Source organism: Arachis hypogaea, chromosome 12 (assembly GCF_003086295.3).
Source record: "Arachis hypogaea cultivar Tifrunner chromosome 12, arahy.Tifrunner.gnm2.J5K5, whole genome shotgun sequence".
NCBI classification, from domain to species: domain Eukaryota; kingdom Viridiplantae; phylum Streptophyta; class Magnoliopsida; order Fabales; family Fabaceae; genus Arachis; species Arachis hypogaea.
The window spans coordinates 111,439,895-111,457,724 of NC_092047.1; the positions used below are offsets into that span (position 1 = coordinate 111,439,895).

General features: G+C 32.5%; 2 long non-coding RNA genes across 3 annotated transcripts; one reads left to right on the top strand and one right to left on the bottom strand.

Annotated features, from left to right (window-relative positions):
- Window positions 1-23: 23 nt before the first annotated feature.
- Window positions 24-985, bottom strand: LOC140177373 (uncharacterized). Its single transcript, XR_011869219.1, has 3 exons — window positions 865-985; window positions 580-771; window positions 24-483 (listed from the first exon to the last, which is right to left on the bottom strand). It is a non-coding gene; the product is annotated as an uncharacterized lncRNA (long non-coding RNA).
- Window positions 986-8,396: 7,411 nt separating this feature from the next.
- LOC112728284 (uncharacterized) lies at window positions 8,397-12,398 on the top strand. 2 transcript variants are annotated; one of them, XR_003166208.3, is made up of 4 exons: window positions 8,397-8,961; window positions 9,724-9,856; window positions 10,589-10,674; window positions 11,989-12,398. It is a non-coding gene; the product is annotated as an uncharacterized lncRNA (long non-coding RNA). The 2 variants fall into 2 exon arrangements; XR_003166207.3 differs by having other exon boundaries at window positions 8,418-8,929.
- The last annotated feature ends 5,432 nt before the right edge of the window (window positions 12,399-17,830 follow it).

Here is a 17,830-nt window from a genome sequence, read left to right on the forward strand (position 1 = left end):
ATGGAATATTTATATAACGTGTACAGTGGAGGTTTCGAGAGTATTAGAGATATAATTATTAGTGTTACCTTTTCTCATCAGCTGAAACTTTTGGGATGAGTGGTATCATGACATGGTATTAGAGCGCTAGATCCGTTAAGATTTTGGGAAGATGTTTATTATCACTAGTACTCAGATGGTTATTCTAGATAGTACGAGAAATATTTATTTTGTAACTCAATAACCCATTGTACACATTGTACAAATAGTCCATTGTCTCCCTAGCGGGATCCATTTTATTTTTTTGTTCATGGTTCAAACCCTAAAACGGATACATACATAAATAAACAACCTCACATCTAACCCTTTTCTTTCCAAGGTCGAATTGCATCATCAACCATTTCGTCAAGTCCATACTTAGCTTGAATACAAATCCAGAATCTGGGAGTTTCCTTGATGATAAATTTCGTAACTTGGCACCTTTAATTTGCTTCAATTAACTTGCTGCAATGCAAGAACATATAACTAATTAAGTTATATTTATGCATGTCTATTTCATGTGTAAACCAAAAGAACATAGAGAAGTGTAACAAAACTGACTCTAGTGTTGACAGCTGAAATTCCGGGTATTTAGAAGAAACTTGAGATATTGTTTCAACAGTAACCAAAGATGATGAACAATTATACCTCCCTTTTGGATTAGGATGTTCAAGTAGAAATATATGGGCTCTAGCCACGTCACCACATGCACCATAGGAGACTGAAGGAACGAACCAAATGGACCTTTGTCACCTGCACAATATAACAGAATAATCACTCTTTTTTTTTTTTTATAATCAAATTTTATTACCAATACCAAATATATATGTATTTTTTACTATTAACCTTTGGTATTCATATAATAATCGTTGCATTATTAAATTAAGTATAGCTCTCAATTGGAGGAGTGAGATTATACAAAATCCAATAATGATAGGAATGATTGTTGACCTAATGTATGGCTAAAATGAATACCAAAATAAACATCTATTATTATTCTCGTCATCTTTAAAGTCTCTTGAATATTAGTCAAGGGTAGATCTTGTTTTTCTAAATGATATAGTTTTATAACATTTCCACAAAGTGGTACAAATTAAATAATATTAGTATTTCCACAAAGTAGTACAAATAATATTAGTTTTAAAATGGATGAAGTCCATATGATGAAGATTGTGAAAAAATTGCATTGCTTACCAAATGCCAAGGACAATGAAGCATGAACAGAACCAGGAAGCTTAGGACAAATAAAAGGTCCAAGAACAAACGTTGGAACAAAAGTCACAACATCCAATCTGTAAAATCTCTACAACACCCTTATTCCTTTTCTTTTTTCAAACCAAACCCTAACCCTCTTCTAACACACTCACTCACCTCTCACTGCCGTACACATACTCCCCTCACACCCTCTTCCTCACAGCACACACCCACGAGCTGAGAAAAGAAAAAAAAAGGAAGATGGAGATAGAGAGAGTGAAGGAGAGGAGGAGAGAAAGAAGAAGAGGAGGGAGAGGGCTACTGCACTGGCGTCGCGCCTCACCGTAGTCCAACTTGCCGTCGCGCCGCCACCACACCCGTCTCGCCCAGCCGCATTCAGCTCGCTGTCGTGCCGCCTTGCTGTCGTCGCCGCCGAAGAAATTGCCGTTGGAGGGAGACCTTGTCGTTGCAGCGGAAAGCGTAGAGAACGAAGAGAGGGTGAGAGAGCTACAAGATGGAGGGAAGGAAGGTGGCAGTCGTGAGAGGAGGTGACGATGGAGGCTTCTGCTGTTGCCGTCGCTGGTGCACTTGGAGCTACTTCATCCCCTAACTTGCTCCACCTTGCCCTCCCTGTTTTCGTTGGAGTTACTGATGCCACTGTTGGAGGAGAGGATCTAATGCCACTGCTGTTTTGCTTCTCCAGTGTAGATTTTACTGTTGCCGGAAAACATGCTACAACTTCCAAACTTGCCGGTAACACTGTCTTGCCACTGTTCTGGTCTAGTTTCTTCCCTTGATCTGTTCCAATTTTACCTTATCGCTGCCGCCATTTCGTTTCTCTGTCTTGCTCTTATTCTGATTTATTTTTTTTGCCTCTATTCTGTTTTGGATTTTCAGAACTATATTTGTATTTGTCTTTCATTCAATTTGAATATACTGCCTTTGGCTGGTGTCGTGGCCATTGTTGCTATCGTAAGAATTGAAGTTGCTGCACTGTCCCAGTTCAAGTTCCGCGCTCTTTTGTACCCTTTTAATTTGGCACCCGAGTTCGGCCTCTTCGGTCCCTTAGGACCATGTTGTGAGTAGGCTTTACTATACATTTATAATTGTTTGATTATGCATCTATAATTATTTTGACATATTTGAATTATACTCACTGTGTTTGTCTAAAACGGTTTAAAATTGATTAGAATAATTGATTTATTAAAATTGAATAATTTATTTTTATGAAGTTTATACTTTCGAAACTATACATGAGACTATATATACTTTTAATGAAGTTTTTCATTATTTTAAATTGTTTGATCTTATCTGAATATCTGTTTTTGAGACCATATATATTTTTGATAAATTTTGCATTATTCTAAAATGTTTGAGTTTACTTGAATATCTGTTTTTGAAGCATTAAAGTATTTGTTGGTATTTACTTAGTTTAAAGATTGTGAAATATATTTGAAATGTGTTTTGATTGAAAAAGTATGATTGGAAAGGATTATGATGAGAAAGTATAATATGATTTGATTTGATTCGATACCTTATATATTTGAAAGATCAAAAATTTGTTGTATTTGAAATTATATGTTTTGAATTGGTTTGAGAGGCTCGTATTAGAAAACCGTAGTTAACGGCGGTTATGACGTTAACTTAGATGCATCTAACTCAGACTCCAGCTAGCAGGGGTGTTGCTAGCCTAACGTGTAGGCCACACGTTAGATCTGTTATTCTGTTAGGACACACGAGAGGAAAGGGCTACCCTTAGAGGTGGAGCCGCCCAAGTGTGGATTATTTGATTTGATTTCTGTATGAGAACTCCCTTATTGATTCACATATTCATATAAATTATTATTTTCTAACTAAAATTATTTTTATGATAATATTTATATGGTCTCATGTGGATTATAGATGTATTGTCTAGTCATTGAGTTGTAAAACTCATTCTATTTTCTAAAAATATTTTTCAGGAACAAATACTTGAATGTGTGAGCCTTCTATTCAAGAGTAATGATCTGCAATTGGTACTTCATTTTTGTTGAGTTCTTAGACGTCATATGCTCCATATGTCACAGGCAGGATCCATCCATATTTACTTATTTTACCTTTATTTAAAAATATTTTATTATTCATTTTAGAAACTTGAAATTTATTTTAAAATATTTGTAATTTTCTTATTTAAATTATATTTGAGTCTGATAGCCTTGCTATGGAACTGTTTCCTTGAGCGCTGGTCATGGTTCATTTTCGACCCTGACAAAGTGGTATCAGAGCTTAGGTTTCATCTGTGTAATATGGAGCAAGTGTCCTATGGTAGGATCACAATTATATAAATAGAAGCGCGCCTATTTATACAAATTGTGGCACTATCAAAGGCCTATAAGAATGTTCTCTTTGTCCTCTATGTCATTGTTGTCTTCTGATTATTGAGATCATGCTTCCTTTGCCTCTTCTTACTACTCATGTCCTTTTGCACCCATTCTTGCCATATCCTTTGGTAGATTTTCTCGAATGTGTTTTTGGAATGGTCTCAGTTTTGGTTCCGGTTCGTGATTTCTCTCGTAGCTAGTTCTAATGTTCTCCGATTTTGTGAATGTGTGCTTTAATCTTCTTCGTCTTTGGGTTGTTCTCTATGATTCCTAATGTCAATAGTTTCTGAGTTACTTAAAAGATTTGATTTATGTTTGCTGTTAATTACCATCTGATTTCCTTATAGAATTGTATTTGGATTTGTGGATTGCATGAAATTGCTGAGTTTTTGATCGAAATGCTTTGTTCTGGATTGATAAGTGATATTGGTATTTTTTTTTATTATGTTGATGATCTTTGAAGCTAACATAATTTTGATTAGCTTTTGATTCTTTTTTTCCAAATCAATGATTTTGAAAACTGTTATTTAGTTGCTCAAGAAGGACTATGTGATGAAACATATGAATAGAGTGTTATTGTTATTTGTTCGATTGTTGATTTTCTTTGCTTAAGGGTAGTGAATTATTTGGGTGATCAATTAGTTGGATCGAAAGTCTTTTTCAATGTAGAAGTTTAGTTGTGTTTTTCTAATTTGATGATCTGTTTCTGTTATGGTTCTTGTTGCTAAACATGACTTTTTGTCACGGAACTATTTCCTGCTTGATAAGTTGAGAGAAAGATTGTGAACGCTTGCCTTTTGGTTGGTGATTATAAGATGAATTTTGCTTTTGACTATGATCTGAAACCTGAGAATTTTCTTAACCCTTGCTTTTCTGAAAATTTTCTTATTCTCAACTATTGTTCTTATTCTTAGAGATTTAGGGAGATTGGTTTTCTTGATTTGTAGTGCCTTTATGATATTTGGATTGTAGATCTTAGAGATTGGAAAGAATTGTTGACGATTTCTGATAAAAAGACTAGATATCTAATTTCTTAAAGCAAAATAAATTACTTATACGAATTTTTTTAAATTATCTGATGTTTCATGATTTACATTTGGTTGGGTTCGTGGAATAAAATAGTGTAAGTAAAATTATGTACTTGAGCTATGCAATGATACTTTAATTAAATTTTCACTAGGATGAAAAATATATTATTTATTTTAATGTGACAATATAGAATTTTTGTGAATTTTGTTGCTTTTAAATTTATAAGTGGGAATCAATATTAAAATAATTTGAGATTTTATTAGAATAATCATAATATTTGAAGACTATTTTAGTAAATTTTTCAATAAGTTAATTTTTTTTTATTGAAAGATTAATACTTTGAAATGTCTATTCTCTTGTAACAAAGTTATTGCTAATTTTATTATTAGTATTATTGAGTATTTATTTGAATATTTCCTTCTCTTGAATCTTAATAATTAACCTCTATGTCAATTATGGAAATTCAGTTCTCTTGCTCTACACTTATTTAAGTATTTAATTATTATATTTCTTGACTGTTTGTGAAGTTGTCAAAGTATTTCAACATTTGGCATTTTGGCTTCTATCAGAGTGTATTGTATACATAAAACATCACCATTACTTCAAGTTTTTTTTCCTTCTTTTTTTTCTTTTGAGAAATTTCTTTTACAAGGGTTCCACATCTTCCTCCAACCATTGATGATTATATGCTCCGATTTTCATTATTTTTATTCTTATGCATATTAACTTTTTAAGAATCATTAATATCAGTTGAAAACTGCTGCATAACAGATGTAGATATTTGTCTATATAAAATGACGGGTTCATAATTGACAACTTATAGTTTATAGTTGTTGTTCTCCTTTTCACATAAAAGATAGTCAACCTTTTTCTGTAACTATGGTGATATTTGCATGTGTATTTTCTATTTATTAAAAAAAAAGGAAAAATAGTTATTATAATTGATCATAGTGTGTTAATTGTTAGTATTTTAAATTTTAGTTTTATTATTGTCATTATTTTATATGTGAATTTATATGTAACTTCATACCAAGTCTAGCTGTATGATTATAGGAAATTATTTAACTTTATTTTTCAACAATGACAAAAATGAGTTGAATGTATGTGTGAATTTTGGCATAAGGGACAACAATTGTCATGTTTTAAATAACCTATCTATTATTTAGAGTTAGGAGATATCAAATTTTATTGGCATAATTATTTAATGTCCAAGGTAATGATAATAATCTCAAAGGCACTTAGTTTAAGGTTTCAAAAAAAAAAGAAAAAAGGGAAGCATACTGATTTTATGATAGTTGCTGTTTTATTTTTATGACTGTTAAGTTGTTTATCCCGAGATGTGATATCGAATTTTAATTTATGTTTTGCTTTGCTTTCTCTGTTATTGATATTATCTTTTTGTTTATGCATATCCTTGCATAATTGTGCATCGAGGTATCCTCTATAGTTCTTGAGGGAAAAAAAAGGAAAAAAAAAACCTTTACCCTAACCCTTATTAATCTTCAATTTATAAACCTTGCATTTTTGCTTCAACTTGAATTTGTTTGACGTGATAGCATTTATGCTTTTAATGATTCTCTCTTAGTTTTACCCATTGTTGATGGATGTCCTATTTGATTGTGTTCCTAATCATTCTCTTAAATCTTTGTGAATATTACCGTTGATTTTAGTGGTCATCTCTTGTGAACTTCGTACTTCTTTGATCCAACATAAACTTGTTTTGACTTTATACACCATCTTTTCTTTTATTGTTATATTAAAGTTTTTTGATTCAGATTTCCTTGCTAAGATGCGATTGATTCTCTTTTTGGCATGCTTCACTGTTTTTGTATATCCTTGTTTAGTTGCGATCCTACGCATCTCCCCGAAATTCTTGCAAACACCATCTGTGATGTTTGCTCTTTTCTGCCTAAGTTTTGAATCCTTTTAAGCAAACTCGTGATTGTTTCAATGTCACGTGCAATTCCCAGATGTAGCAAGCGATACGTTAGTTCTTTAGGACACAGTTAATCGATGCTGAAGTTCGAAAAGTTGTAATTCAAACACTTGACATAAGACTGGTTGCTACCATGGATATGTACTACAGAACCAAGATTGTATTTAGAAAAGATTGATGAACGACGTGAAGAAGGCTATGAATATCTGAGTTGTCAAGAGAACGAGAGTAGGGATATGCCAACGACATCGTTTTATCAGGATCCTATCTTGTAACTTTTGCACCTCGTTATACACATTTCTCATGTTCAGTAAAGTGCTAAAACCATGTAAAGTTTTGCAGATTATATCAATTTTCGAGGGCGAAAATTTTTATAAGGAGGGTAAAATGTAAAATCCCTACAATACCCTTATTCCCTTTCTTTTTCCAAACCAAACTCTAACCCTCTTCTAACACACTCACTCACCTCTCACTGCCGCACACACACTCCCCTCACACCCTCTTCCTCACAGCACACACCCACGAGCTGAGAAAAGAAAAAAAAGGAAGATGGAGATCGAGAGAGTGAAGGAGAGGAGGAGAGAAAGAAGAAGAGGAGGGAGAGGGCTACTGCACTGGCGTCGCACCTCACCGTAGTCCAACTTGCCGTCGCGCCGACACCACACCCGTCTCGCCCAGCCGTATTCAGCTCGCTGTCGTGCCGCCTTGCTGTCGTCGCCGCCGAAGAAATCGCCGTTGGAGGGAGACCTTGTCGTTGCAGCGGAAAGCGTAGAGAACGAAGAGAGGGTGAGAGAGCTACAAGATGGAGGGAAGGAAGGTGGCAATCGCGAGAGGAGGTGACAATGGAGGCTTCTGCTGTTGCCGTCGTTGGTGCACTCGGAGCTACTTCATCCCCTAACTTGCTCCACCGTGGCTGACCCCTGGCCTCCCTGTTTTCGTCGGAGTTACTGATGCCACTGCTGGAGGAGAGGATCTAATGCCACTGCTGTTTTGCTTCTCCAGTGTAGCTTTTACTGTTGCCGGAAAAAATGCTACAACTTCCAAACTTGCCGGCAACACTGTCTTGCCACTGTTCTGGTCTAGTTTCTTCCCTTGATCTGTTCCAATTTCACCTTATCGCTGCCGCCATTTCGTTTCTCTGTCTTGCTCTTATTCTGATTTATTTTTTGCCTCTATTCTGTTTTGGATTTTCAGAACTATATTTGTATTTGTCTTTCATTCAATTTGAATATACTGCCTTTGGCTGGTGTCATGGCCATTGTTGCTATCGTAAGAATTGAAGTTGCTGCACTGTCCCAGTTCAAGTTCCGCGCTCTTTTGTACACTTTTAATTTGGCACCCGAGTTCGGCCTCTTTGGTCCCTTAGGACCTTGTTGTGAGTAGGCTTTACATTTATAATTGTTTGATTATGCATCTATAATTATTTTGACATATATCTATTATGATCTTTGAATTATAATCACTATATTTGTCTAGAACGATTTAAAATTGATTAGAATAATTGATTTATTAAAATTGAATAATTCATTTTTATGAAGTTTATACTTTCGAAACTATACATGAGACCATATATATTTTTGATGAAGTCACTACAATATTTTTGAGCTATTGCAACATGTGCGATAAATAACTCTTAAAAAGTGTTGTCTAAAGTGGTTAAAAGCATCACTTAAAATTTATTGCAAAAAAATAAAGCTAATACAACACCTTGTTAATAAGTGTTATTTTTGATCAATTTAAAAAACATATAAAAAACGTTGCTTTAATAAATTAAACAAACAACATTTATAATATTTATATATTACACTTATCAAATGTTGCTATATTAAATATACAAAAACAACTATTATAAAAATAATATATTACTTTTTTTAAAAGTTGCCTTTAGATTTATTTTAGACTTCACATTTCAAGTGTTGCTTAAAATTTTTTAATATTTTTTAAAAAACAAAAATAAACTATATTGTGCAGAGAAAGAGAAAAAGAGGGAGAAGAAAACCCCAATCCATTCCAAAATGTTTCGTTCCTAAAACCACAACCCTAACAAAATCACAAAATCCTCAATCCATTCCAAATGTTTCGTTCCTCTGTTGTTCTTCAATCCATTCGATGATGACGCGCGTTTCTTTATTGAGATTCGATCTCAATCTCTGCTTGCTAATGAGCTTCGATTTTTTCTTCTCGTGATCATGTGCTTCGATCTTCTCTGCTCGTCAATATGCTTCGATCCTCTGCTCCTCTCCTCGTTGAGTTTCGATTCTCTACTCGTTGAGATTCGATCATCTGCTTGTTGAGCTTCGATCCTCTACTTCTCTTTTCGTCGAGCTTCGATCCTCTCTGCTCGCGTTCATCACCACCAGTCACTGTTCGATTATCACTGCTCGTGTTTTTGGTGAGATTCTCGTTTTTGGCATTCTTCTGTAGGTATTGATGATTCTACCGTTCTTTTTTCTGCTCTATTTTAGCACCTGCTTACATATCCTTCCCATTGACAAGTTTAGGTCACGCAAATAGCATTCCTGTTGTTACTTTGAATTTGAATTTTTGAGAATTATTTCACTTTATATTTGTTCTTTATGCCTTATGTTTGTTATATTTATCACTAAGCTTGTTATTCAGCTTTGCGCTCTTTCTGTTTGTTATATTGTCTCAGTCATTGGTTACTCTTTCTTTTATCTTTTGTTTTTCTCTAAGTACAAATGAGTAGTTTCTTATATTAAACAGGGGAAGTATTGTATGGTGGTTGTGATGATGTTGGTGTTGGAGCAGCAGCACTATAGGGAGGGTGGGAAAGTGGTGATGGTATTTTTGGAGGGTTTGGGTGATGGTTGTTGTGGGTAGCAGGCGAAGGAGCTTGAGAAATTGGTGATGGAACATATGGAGGATTAGGTCATGGTTGTTATGAGCAGGGGAAGGAGCCTGTGGTGGAGTTGGAGTATGATAAGGTGGTTGAGAAATTGGTGTTGGTACATATGGAGAAGGTGATGATCTTGGTGTTCCTGGTGGACTATTGGAGTATATGGAGGGTTATGGCCAGGGGAGGGAGCTTGTGAAGGAGGGGGATGATGATTAACTTAAATAACATTTACTAATTTTCTGCCAGTATTGAATTGCCTATGTGCTTCACAAAATAATTTCTTTAGAATCTCTATTTAACTGTCTAACGTGTCTTATTCAAATTTGCAGGCTGCTTTTCTGTCAGCTTTGGTTGGATCAGAGGTTGCATATTCTGCTGCACAAGCTACAGTGGCAATTCTCTCGGAGGCTTACAAAATAACTAAAAATCATCGATCATTCCCGAGAAACACATCACTACAAGGTGAGAATGTAATCGGTAAAGGGAAAGTAATCAATGATTATATAAAACAACTAAGATCTCGTATAGTATAGTAAAAGATTTAGATTCGTTCAATGCTGAGAGCTTAAGATAACAGGATCAAGTATATTTTATGATCTTGCTTCCAAATGAACAAGCAGCTATATTGATTAAAATTTTTAGTGCAGTTTGGTTCTCTTTGTTTCCAATTTCGGTAAAACAATTAACAGTGATATATATATATATATATATATATATATATATATATATATATATATATATATATATATATATATATATCTTATTTGATTTAGGCGAAGAGGAGGAGTAATAAAATGAATTATAGGAATAGGTAGGTTGAAATTGAGTAAGTGATGGGATAATTAGGTAGGTACCTTTTTCAAGTCAGAAATAGTGGTCGCTGTCTTCTTTTTCTCTCAGCCATGATACAGACATGGGATATAATTTTGAAATTACTCTAATGTTTATTAACAAGCTAAGGTTTAATATAATTTTGAAAAGATATGAATGAATGAATGCTATCTTCAAATCCCATCCATGTGACATGAAATTAAACTCTCTGGCGAGCATAAAGTGTTTGACACATATATGCTTCTAATAATTTCCTCAACCATCAAAGAGAGAATATATATAAAAGTCGTTATGGTCATTTTATTGTGTGTATTTTTATTTATTTCTGTTACACTAATCTCTGTTTTTTTTTTTTTTTTGAAGGAGATTAATAAAAAAATATTTACGGATCTTTGGTGAACACTAAGTGCAAATTGTGCATATATAACAAATTGTTGCAGCATGACCTCGTAAGATATTTCTATCTTATACTTATTTACTTTTATATGTTTATGTTATTCTTTTGCACTTTTTTATGTAACAAAATACTGATTGTTTAATTAAAAAATTAAAATTAAAATTAAAAAGAGCTGAAAATAGTGAGATTTTCAGATAATTTGAGGAAAGGACAGATGGTGCACAAGTAAACAATAAACATAATTCTGAGATGGGAAGCATGTTGTGTTGTATTATTTTGTTTCAGATTTTTTATGAGCCTCTCTTATCTTCTTGAAACTCTTTTCAACAATCCTAAATTAATATTCCCTCTTTTTTTAATTTCTTTTTTCTTTTGCAGCAGTTTCTTCATTAACAAGCTGCCAAAAGATTTTACCACACATGTCAAACCTTCTTGTTATATTCCTTTTGCTTATATCAATACACCTACTTGGATTTTTGTACATTCTTTCACTTCTTGATTTTCTTCTATTATTTATTTTTTTTAATATTGTATGTTTTGGATAAACTTAGCCGATCAAATTTTCATATTAAATGTAGGACCATAACAGCTAAGGTGTAACAATGACATTTTTTCTTTCCAATTTAACTGTGAAACTACTTTAATATAAAAACATTGATAATCGGCTATTCAATTCATTTGAGATTGAGTAAATTTGAACCACAAATTTTGATTTAAGTAACACTTCAAGTTTTTTTTTTTTTTAATTAATCAAGAAAATCTTGCTGATGACTGACTTGTATATGTATGTAAATGTTACTCAGGTCGTTAGCTTTTTAAACAAATACAAACTATACACAAATTTTGTAATGTAAAATAATTAGAACTTAAGCTTAAATGATAGATGCATGAATTCTCAAAGAAACGATCTTATGAATACAGATATTAATATTAAATTTGAAATGCTAATCTTGTTTTTATTGGAGTGTGTTTATAACATACATAAAAGAATCACATTGATGCTATTTAAAATTTCAATATATGGAGAAAGTAATTATTAATATTTCTTTTAGAATAATAAAAGAATTATTAATATTTCTTTTAAAATATAAAAGCATTTTTTTAATATTTTTTTTATATATTTTATATTGAGCAACCTTGCATATATAGCAAGTTTCAGATTTCATTTTGATAAAAGAAAATTATATCTATTATCTATGCAGTAGTTACATTTTCCATGCTTCGAGTGGAATAAATGTTTGTATCCTCCATTGTTGTTAGTTAATTATACTGCTCTCTATTATCTTTTACCTCTTCTATGCCAAAACCTGTATTTACTGGATTGTGATTTGATTCAAGGTTTTAAATTGTGGACTGCATCATGCAGGTGCCACATTGCACAATAACCACAACTGCAATTTGAAGCATTGGTGTGGTCAGTTTCAGCTTGTTCCTTTGTCTACTTTGATCCTTCCTGATGTTACTATGTTGTATTAACAGAAGCGACCTGCAGATACCTCTATTACCATTCTTCCACTAATGTCTCTTATATTGATGGAAATCACCTTGCCATTGAAGTTTAGCCATCAATCCGAAATTGCAAAATATTAATTAGTTTTAGCTTGTATTTGGTCAATCTATGACATCTTTTTGATAAATATTAATTACTATTTTGTTATGACAATTATTGTTAGACAAGAATTTTATTATTTTGTTGAGAATTATTGATGAACATGTATTTGAAATACTAATTGAACTTTTTAATATCTATTTTAATTAGAATTTTATTATTAGTTATTTTGATTTGATTTCTGTATGAGAACTCCCTTATTGATTCACATATTCATATAAATTATTATTTTTTAACTAAAATTATTTTTATGATAATGTTTATATGGTCTCATGTGGATTATAGATGTATTGTCTAGTCACTGAGTTGCAAAACTCATTCCATTTTCTAAAAATATTTTTCAGGAACAAATACTTGAATGTGTGAGCCTTCTATTCAAGAGTAATGATCTGCAATTGGTCTTCATTTTTGTTGAGTTCTTAAACGTCATATGCTCCATATGTCACAGGCAGGATCCATTCATATTTACTTATTTTACTTTTTATTAAAAATATGTAATTATTCATTTTAAAAACTGAAAATTTATTTTAAAATATTTGTAATTTTCTTATTTAAATTATATTTGAGTCTGATAGGCTTGTTATGGAACTATTTCCTTGAGCGCCGGTGATGGTTCATTTTCGGCCATGACACAATCCCTTCTCTTTCCCAAATTCAAGCACTGCTCTTTTTCTGCGAGCGTCTTAGAAACAGAATAGTACCAACCATCAATCTTTGAAGCTAAGGTAATCCACATCACTCCAAAAACTCTCATTCAGCACATTCTTCATTATCATCTTTGCCACTATTATTGTACATTCTTCACTATTACTCAAGAATTCCCATTTCCTAGTTCTTCCATTTGACGGTTACATACTTTTTCAGTGTTGAATATAAAACTACACCCTAAATAATGGAGATCAATACTTTTCTTTAAAGCAAAGAAAACTCTCTTCTCTCCGTATTCCGTTATCAGAACAAGGAAAGGAAAAAATGAAAGTGCGTTTACAATTTGTTTAATTCTACATGCACTACTATATCGTCCGTAATCATCCATGTAGATAATATCAAACCCAATAATCCCAAAATTATTATCGCTTCATATTCTAATTCTTTCCATGAAGGGAAATTTGGAAAATATAACTTCAAAAACTATACGTAACAAGGACAACAAACTATTTTTATATATTACATTATTTAAAAATCAAGGAGGCTGCTTGGCGAGCGAGAATGTATTTTCAAACTCTTCTTTGGTCCTTCAACTTCCAATCTCTTTGACAACGTACTAATCTATATCAAAAAAAGAAAAAGATAAAAACAAAAGGATTCCAAATGAAGAAAGAACGTAGTGATGAAAAAGATTGGATTAAAAATTGGTCGTATCTGGATTTAGGGGAAAAAAACTCTTCATGCGAACGGGGAAACTCTCCTTCTCTTCTCTCTGTGTCGCATTCTGCATTCCGAAAGACCAAGTTACCAATTTATCAAATTCATCTATATCTTTAAATAAATGAAAAAAAAACTAATGAATTATAAAAAAAATTCAATTGTCTTCGAAAGAAGCCATACTACCATTAGATTAATCAATCATCAATAACATTACTATCATAGTTAAATATATATTTAAACCCTAAAAACCCTAAACCCTAATTTAGAAAATACAACTTCAAAACTTATAAACAACCAGGACAGCAAACTATTACCTTTTAGAAATCAGGGAGGCTGCTTGGTGAGGATGTATTTTCGAACTTTTCTTTGGTTCTCCAACTTCCAATCTCTTTGAGAGTGTAACACCCTAATACTTTTAAACTGAATTAAGCTTTATTTGAATTATATTTAATAGCTGATATTCAAAGACTTTGCGAAATTTTTCTTTTAAAATAAATGTGAAATATTTATATAAAATAATTTATAGATAAAAATATTGAATAATTAGTTTTTATTAGAATAGTTACTAGTTGAAAAATATAAGTGGATTTGAAAATACTAACATGAAAAACCGGTGTGCTAAACCATGAAGGCACAACAATGACAAGCTTTACTCATACCAAATAAAAAAGGAAACATAATAGTTACAATTGCAATCAGTCAATAAGGATAAAACAAGACACATAGGAAATCCTAATTCTCTTAATTTGTTTAACTATGGCCAAAACAATCGCATATTCTTCCTTCTTAAGGTAAACGTTTAATGTTTTGTATCTACGTCCTCGATAGCTTGCTCCCACTAGTGCACTTGTCTTTTCACCTCAACTGTATTACTTCGTACTGCATCATTCCTGAAGATGGTATGGAGAGAGGGGTGAGAAACAAAAGTTTCTCAGTAGTTTATCTATATGGTGTCGTCGTATCCATCCCCAGCCACTCCGAGTTTTAATATAAAAACAGTGATAATGCAATGTTATTCAATTATTATTTTCAAAAGTCCTTGTTAGTCGGAGTGGTGTGACTTTTAGATGCTTCTCATTTACTTATGCTATGACATGTGTGATGCATACAAAATGCCTATAGTGTTTAAAACATATAAATGTAAACTCATGAACCTTGGTATGATATTCTCATAGGCCATAAAGCAAGACAAAATAAATAATAAATAAGAGAAGAATAGTAACATTGCCATAGATAAGTCAAACAGAATAGATCTGAATAAAATAAAGATCTTTAAACAATATTATACATCATACAAAAAGGAACTTTGAAAAAAAGAAGGATCTTTGAATGCAATAATAAACATAATCATAAATAAAAAAAGATAAAAGAAGAACAATCATGATCACACTTTTCATTACTTTTTCTCGTAGCTTTTATGAAAGCTATTGAGCTCAAACCGGTATAAAAGGTGGGAGTCCCCTTCCCTTACCGAAGGTTCTTATCCCAAACGTTTTGGCGATCACCTTCCCTTACCGAAGGATCATATCGATATCTTGTCTTTGGGGGTCACCTTCCCTTACCAAAGGATCATTCCCTCAGTTCAATTTACAATCAAGGTTATTTAGACATACACAAGAAGAGAGTTATATCAACAAAGATATCTTATTATATAAAATTGATGGGAGTTTCCTTCCCTTATCGAAGGTTCTCAAAAGTTTGCCGATCACCTTCCCTTACTGAAGGATCATCTCGATTATCTTGTCTTTGGGGTTACCTTCCCTTACCGAAGGATCATTCTCTCAATTCTTTAATGCACATAAGATTGTTATTATAATGCATAATGCGTATGAAGAAAAGAGACATTATATCATGACGTGCAATGCTAACATATATGTTCAAAAACATTTAAGATATGACATATAAAAATTAGCACAAAACCCCCTACCTCGAGTGAAGTTCCGCTAGGTATTCCGATGATGCAAATAGATGCGGTTTGTTAGTGAAGAGAGACTTGTTTCATGGCTAGACTTTGTGTATACTAGAATTTTTTGTATAGAAAAAGGGAATAGAATGAGAAATGAATGATCAAATAGCTCTCAAGTATGTGCAGATTATGTTAGGAGGCATTTAGGTGAAATCTTCAATCTGAATCGTCACTTTGTGAGCCCTATAACTTTTTCTACGTTTGGAATTTAGAATTAGCTATTAGAGACAAATTTATAGAGAATTGAATTAGCTTTAAAACGAATTTTAAACGAAGTCAATCGGATAACCACAGTTTGAGATATTTCCGAAATACTGTTAGTATATCAGGCTGGCTGATAAGAGCGCGATTTTCTACTCTGAACTCGTAACCGATTTATCTACCCAATTTAATTTGAATTTGATTTTATACTGAACTTAAGAAATAGAGCTAGTATTCTTATCTTTTCATATAACAAAATATCATTTAAATCTAATAAATGTAGAATTAGTTATGACTATGTTTTAAAAAGGTTGTTTACTGTCGGTTAGAGATTTACTACCACTAGTGCTTTTATATGTTTAAATTTTAAATTCAAATCTTAAATCATTATCATTTTAATTAATTAATTAGTTATTAAAAAAATGACTTGATTCAAAAAGTTAGGATGTTACAGAGAGCATTCCAATCTATATCAAAAAAAAAAAAGATCAAATATATATGAAAGTAGTTGAATTTGAAGAATGGGGAGTTTCATATTCCAAATGAAGAAAGAACGTAGTGATGAAAAAGGATTGGATTAAAAAATGATGTACCTAGATTTAAGAGAAAAAAATACACTCTTCATGTGATCAGAAACTCTCCTCTTCTCTCCTTGTCCTATTCTGCATTCTGAAAATGTAAATTACACAATTTAACAAATTCATTTGAAGTTCGCTTCACAAATAACGGTATCATGAGAAAAAATGAGAAGGAAAAAAAAAAAGAATTTTGGCCGTTGATCGACATTATCGATTCTTTTTTTTTCTTGTACATGCTTTTGCAACTGCATTTGCTTTCTTTCTTAGTTTGTACTTTGTAGGGGAATGAATCAGTGTTAATTATGTAAATGTTTGTATCAAAGAATTGCTTCTAGTAATATATCTGCTATATAGCGTGTAGTAATGCCACGTACATGACACCTAGCTTTTGAAGATTATAGGTGCAGTGTCATCATTTGCAGCACATCAACCGTCTTTAGTGTTTGGAAAGAACCCTTTTTTGTTCCTTATTAAGATTTTAAGACTACCAAGCTCCCTTCGAAAAAATTATAAAAACAATTAAGCATTCAAAATGATTAAGCCCTAAAAAGTCACAAAAAAAAATGTTTTTTCTAGATATACATTTTATGTTTTTTATAGATATTTATAGATATACAAATATGTATTTTTATATTGCACATAAAAAAAACCGTAGTTTAGTAGCTAAACGTTGCGTATTATGTATATAATATAAATGAGAAATGTTATTTGTCTTTTAAATTCTCACAAAATTATTTTAGAATTATAATTCGTACTCAATATGGTTTAATTAATTGATCGAATCATTATCTTATACGGTTAAGTATGATTATGATTTATATAATTTAATTTAATTTGAATATTAAATTTGTTTTTAAAATTTTTTTATTTAAATTCATCTTTAAAATTTAATTTAATTTTAATATCATTTTTTTTATATAAAAATACTCTTTTCTTCTCTAACCCATTTTCTTCTCTCACACACAAAACTTCAAAAAAAAGATAGAACAGAAAGAGAGAGAAGCAGGAAAGGATACAGAAGAGAAAATAAAGAATGAGAAAACAGAAAGCGATGTAAGCGAGCCAATGTGTTATTGTCGCCGTCATTGTTGAAAGAAGAAGCGAGGAGAGAGGTTGAGAAAGAGAAGGGTTATAAATCAATGAAGAATCAAAGGACGAGGCTAGGGAAGCTAAAAGAGGAAGAAGCTAAGGACGAGGGTACAACGGCGGCATCCACTGTTCCCTTCTTCTTCAGCTGATCGTCTATTGTGGTCTTCTTCCGTCGTGCTCATCGCCTTGTCTTCATTGTCCTCTTCTCATCGCGTTGCCGCCAGCAGTGCTCACGGCGGTGGTCGCCCCCCTTCGTGCTCCTCAGGCTCTGTTTTTCAGCCTTTCATCGCTGTGCTCTAAGTCTCTTGTAATGATTTCTGTTGTTACTTTACTACAGGAAAAACGTCGAGTACCATCGGAATTACCGTCGAATTTGCGTCGGTATTTATCCGACGGA